Here is a 6,113-nt window from a genome sequence, read left to right as displayed (position 1 = left end):
ATATTAGGGAGGTCTTTTCTAGTTAAAGAGCCTCCTTGGGCTAAATAATTCAGCTTTGCTAAATAATTGCTTAAAATTTTATTCCACTGTGCTGCTGCAGGGAAGACACAAGTCTCTACAGCGGGTGTGTGTGTGTGTGTGTGTGTGATTCATGGGCAAGCTATAGACCCTCCTTCTTTGCATTTATTAAATTAATCAAGAAGCTAAGGTGTTTTTGAAAAAATATTTTATGGGAGGTGGATCAGTGGAACAGGTTAAATATGCAAGACACAGTAGTCAAGGACTATAGTAATCTATTATTTGATAAACCCAAAGACCCCAGCTTCTGGGATAAGAACCCACTCTTTGAAAAAAAATGCTGGGAAAACTGGAAAAGAGTATGGCAGAAACTAGGCATAGACCCAAATCTCACACCATATACCAAAATAAAGTCAAAATGCACTCAGGACTTAGATATAAAGGCTGATACCATAAGTAAACTGGGAGAACAAGGAATAGTTCACCTATCAGATCTATGGAGAACAGAAGAATTCATGACCAAACAGGAGATAGAGAACATTATGAAAAGCAAAATGGATAATTTTGATTACATTAAATTGAAAAGTTTTTGCACAAAGCCAATGCAACTAAGATTAGGAGGAAGGTAGAAAATTGGGAAAGAATTTTTACAACCAGTCTTTCTGATAAAGGCCTCATTTCTAAAATATATAGAGAATTAAGACAAATTTATAAGAACACAAGCCATTCCTCAATTGATAAATGGTCAAAGGATATGAACAGACAGTTCTCAGATGAAGAAATTAAAGCCATCTATAGTCATATGAAAAAATGCTCTAAATCGTTATTGATTAGAGAAATGCAAATCAAAACAACTCTGAGGTACCACATCACACCTATCAGATTGGCCAACATGACAAAACAGGAAAATGATAAATGTTGGAGAGGATGTGGGAAAATTGGAACGCTAATACATTGTTGGTGGAGTTGTGAAATGATCCAACCATTTTGGAGAACAATTTGGAACTATGCCCAAAGGGCTACAAAAATGTGCATACCCTTTGATCCAGCAATAGCACTGCTAGGGCTACATCCCAAAGAGATCAAACAAATGGGAAAAGGACCCACTTGTACAAAAATATACATAGCAGCTCTTTTTGTGGTAGCAAAGAACTGGAAATTGAGAGGATGCCCATCAATTGGGGAATGGCTGAGCAAGTTGTGGTATATGAATGTAATGGAATACTATTGTGCTATAAGAAGTGATGAACAGGCTGACCTCAGAAAAACCTGGGAAGACTTATGTGGTCTGATGCTGAGTGAAGTGAGCAGAACCAAGAAGACTTTGTACACAATAGCAGCCATGTTATGCAATGACTAAGAATGTTAAACTGAACTCTTCTCAGCATTACGAGGATCTAGGACATCTCTAGAGGCCTTGGGATGGAAAATGCTGTCCACATCCAAAGAAAGAACTATGGAAGTCAAATCACTCTCACTTATTTTTACCTTCTGTTGAGTTTTGTCTCATTTTTCTGATGGTTCCTCCTATTGGTTTTAATTTACTTACAACGTCACTAATGTGAAAATATGTTTAATGGGTATGTAAATGTAAAGCCTATGTCATATTGTGTGCCATCTTGGGGAGGGTGGGGGGGGAGAAAAAGGGAGAAAAATTTTCAACTCAAAAGCATATGGAAAAAAAATTAAAAAAAAATGTTTATGTTTTCATCAGCCAAAATTTGACTCCTCCTCTGTTTATCAATCCCTCTTCCCCAACTGAGAACACTGTTAGTATTCTATCACATTTACTTATCACAATTTATTCATCCATTTCTCAATTTATGGGTAACTTCATTTTTCCATTCCTTGCCACCTTAAAAAGCTATTAATATTTTTGTCCTTATTTAGAGTTTGTTTTGCTTAGGACTTATATTTCCCTTATTCTACTCTCCCTCATATTTCTCCTCCCCTTTTCTTTTTTTCTTCATATTTGTCTGTTGAGTGAAATGTATTTCTGCACCCAATTCTCTCTCTCTCTCTCTCATTCTGTATGTGTGTGTGTGTGTGTGTGTGTGTGTGTGTGTGTGTTCTTCTTTCTTTTGACTAATTCAGATAAGAGAGAGGTCCATTTTTTCCCCTTTAGAATTATGCTTTGTTTTGCTGGATAAGTTATTCTTGGCCATTGGCCCATATATCTCTAACTCTCTGGAATATTTTTTCCAAGTTCTTCCTTAACAGTGGGAGCTGCTAAATCATGTACGATTCTGAGTGTGACTTCTTAGTACTTAATTCTTTCTTTCTTTACTTACAGTATTTTTCTTTGACTTAGAAACTTTGGATTTTGGCTATGATGTTCCTGGGAATTTTCATTTGGGAATTTCCTTCAGGAGATGACTGGTGTAACCTTGCCATTCCACTTTATCTTCTGGTTCTAAGGGATCTGGGCAGTTTTTGTTAATGATTTCTTGAAATAGGACTGTCCAGGCTTTTTATTTATTTATTTTGGCAAGGTACTCAGTCCAGTTATTCTTAAATATTTTCTTTTGGATCTGTTTTCCAGGTAAGTTGCTTTTCCTATGAGGTCACTTACATTTTCTTCTATTTTTTCCAGTGTTTTCACTTTAACATTTCTTGTTGCCTCATGAGGTCATTGGCTTCTATTTGGTCCATTCTAATTTTCAGGCAGTTCGTTGCTTGAGCAAGGTTTTGTACCTCTTACACCAAACAGTTAATTCCTTCTTTCTTCTATAGCTCCAGTTTCTTATATGATTTTTCTCAAGTGCTCTCATTCCATTTGTGAAAACATTTTATAACTCTTTTTAAACTCTTGCTTCATCTCTTTGAGGAATTCTAGTTGAATTTGTGCCCAGGCTGTGTTTTTCTTTGAAGCAATGCTTATATATGTTTTGAAGTCACTCTCATCTTTTGGTTTTGTGTGTGGAAGCTTCCCTTCTACCATAATAGCTTTTAATGGCAGGATTCTGTTTGTTTGCATATTCTTCTGGCCTCCTTCTCCTCCTTCGTCCCCATCCCCCAGCTCTGTAAGTCTCTGACTTGGATTTGGGTTTGAGCAAGAGTCCCTATCAACCAGCTGAAAAGCTCTGTTGGTTCAGAGTGGAAGAATTTAGGCTCCTCTTTCACCTGGGATTCCTGCCTTGATTATTACTCTACTGGCTGGGTCAGATGCTAGAAATGCGATCTTACTCTGTGCCTCCAATCTGAGCCACACTGCTGCTACTTGCAGCTTTTGAACTTCCTGGATATCTCCATAGGATTTGTCAGGTGCATTTTTTTAGATCTATTGGCAGGGGGTTTGTGGAGGAGAGCTCAGCCATACAGGTTCCTACCACTCTGCCGTTCTGGCTCCCATCTAAGATAAAATTTATTCTCCCAGTTCTTTGGGTGGTACTTTTCTTTCTAGTTGCTTTGTCCGTCAATGATGTTATTGTTGCACACAAAAAAAAGAAAGTTAGATTTGGAGTCTGAAAACCTGGGGTTGAACATGACGTGCTGTAAGACTGCACAGCTCATCCCATCTCTCTAGGCTTCAGCTTCCTCATCTATAAAGTGAGGGATTTGTACTAGATGCTTAAGGTCCCTTCCAGTTCCAAACTCCATAAAGGAAGTGGATGAGGAATTGGCTGCCATTCACAGTTCTAATATTTATTAAGTACAAAGGAAAAGGTGAAAAGTCAGAGGTAGGGGGCAGCTAAGTGGCGAAGTGGATAGAGCACCAGCCCTGGAGTCAGGAAGACCTGAGTTCAAATCCGGCCTCAGACCAAACACTTGACACTTACTAGCTGTGTGACCCTGGGCATGTGACTTAAGCCCAATTACCTAATAAATTAAAAAATAAATGAAAAAGAAAAGTCAGAGGTATGAATAGCTCAACTGCATATTAAGAAGCCAATAAAGACAATGAATTTGTCTCTAGAGTGGTGTTTCTACCTCGGTCCCTAGCTGCTCATCTGCATAAGACCCCAGGAATAGTCTAAGAAGTGTAATTGATACCACCAGATCTGATCAACATAAAGGAAAGTAGAGAATCTTTACTAAAGGAACTTGCTTTGAATCTAAAATGACTGTGATACAGGAGAAGTTAGTTCACTCCCACCTCATCCATGGAGGTAATAAACCTCAGAGTTAACACACTCAGGGAGTCAAAGAGAAGAGGCTTTTCTGCCAATCTCATGGCATAGTGCCAAATGAGAACAATGTAACACTCCTACTGAAGAGACTGCAGTACTGACCAGCTGAACCAGGGGCTGAAGACAGTGAAAGACTGCAGCTCTCCATCAAAGAATGAACCCAGGAATTTCAGAGGATCCAGCAGATCTCCAGCAGAGACCGAGCTGAGAAGAGCCAGGCAGTCTGGCAAGCAGATGTGCCCAGCAGCCAAGTAACCCGCCCTACTGACCGATGATGAAGCCTGGTAAGGAACAGCTTAGCACTTTGACCCAGCCCAGTAGTAGGTAGCCCCAACCAGCCAAAAACACTACAACCTGCTGCAGTAAATTTAATAAAGGCACAGTTTGAGGCACAGATTCCCAAGTAAAATCAGTTTATTAACAGTGGTGGGTATGGCTGGCAACAAAATGGGTGGACAGCCACCTCAGCGAGGGCTGACAGGGTCTTTTAACCTAGCTAGCTGTGTCCTCCTTCTGATTGGCCTGACAGTTTATCATTTGGACCTCCCCTGACAAAGGTAAAACAATCCCAACCCCTAGGCATTTTAATGAGGAGGTGGGTTAAGAATCGCTTCAGCTCCTCCCCAATACCTCCTGCTGGGTGATGATAGTAATTCTCAGGTGATAGGATTAGTCTGCACACCGAGGTGTAATCTGCACCTTGCTTAGACTGAAACAACTTAATTGTGAATCAAATTGAATTTGAGTTAAGTGGGTGGTGGGTGAGGTTACAAAGGTCCACAACACAAGGGTGGAGACTCAATTCACAATAGAACTGAGCTGAGAATGGAGGTTAATTATAAGACAAAAGCTCAGACTTCAGGAAAGTTTGTCCAGAAAGTAGGGGAATGGAAGTGGAGGTTGAAGTCCCACTCATAGGGAATGGGAGACCACACTAAAAATAGAATTAAAAACAATTTTCAATTTCTCACCCTATGAGGAATGCTCCTGGGTTCATTCCTGAATGGCTTACCCAACAGAGATGTCATGTCCTGCAAGGAGCCAGCCTAGCAGAGCCACTTACTGATCACTGATGATTTGCCCACAGAGAGAGCTTCATGAGAACCCTCTGAAGGAATGACATTGAGTTCCTTCAGTTATGGAGTTGTGACTTGCCTTGGCCATGAATGTTCCCTAGAAGTGTGCCTCCCAATCAGTGTACTGTAAAGTTCATGCCCACTTTTCACCCTGTGTGGGACAGAGCCCACTTATTCAAAATAAAAACAAAGACTTAGATACCTCGAAAGTAGAAAGGAGTTTATTGCTTTCTCGTGAGAAAGGGTACCACTCCTAGTTGCCATTGCCGGCCAGGAGAGTACGAGTTGGTTACTGAAAGGAAGCCCTATTTTATACCCTAACTCGAGCTCCTCCTCCCTAACCCTCTTCCCCTAATCCCATTGGCTGGGCTTTCAGGGGGCACAATCTATTCACGATTACAAAAGTTTGCCCAGAGACAAGAAAAGAAGGGAAGTTTTGCAAGGGCAAGTAGTTCAGGTTGGGGGTAGGGCTATTATTTTTGCTACGTGCTTAAAAACAGGGTCTGAACGGGGGAGGTTTTAGAAAGAACTATCAAGAACTATTGACCCTTTGAGGAGGTTTCACTTCTGAGAGATCATCTCTCACAACCCCATGTACTCAATGTGTACTTGTGGGAGAATGTGCCTTGGTTTGGGGGGAAATGCTTTGTAACTATTCCATTCGATAAACATTTTTAAAGTACCTGCTATGTGCCAGGCACAGTGCTACGTGCTAGAGATACAAGTTAGAAAAAGATAGTTCCTGCCGTCAAGGAGTTTGCCCCTAATGGGAGTGGGGGCGATGGTGGAATCGAATCCGGGGTGTGTAGCTGGTGGGAAATGGCTGGGCTGGAAGCGTGGGGTTTTTCGCTCCACACTCAAGTCAGAGGGGAAGAGCTACTACAGCTTC

The sequence above is a fragment of the Phascolarctos cinereus genome, unplaced genomic scaffold (assembly GCF_003287225.1).
Source record: "Phascolarctos cinereus isolate Bilbo 61053 unplaced genomic scaffold, phaCin_HiC Scaffold_4;HRSCAF=312, whole genome shotgun sequence".
NCBI classification, from domain to species: domain Eukaryota; kingdom Metazoa; phylum Chordata; class Mammalia; order Diprotodontia; family Phascolarctidae; genus Phascolarctos; species Phascolarctos cinereus.
The sequence above is the reverse complement of the archived record's forward strand: the minus strand, read 5'-3'. Positions refer to the sequence as shown.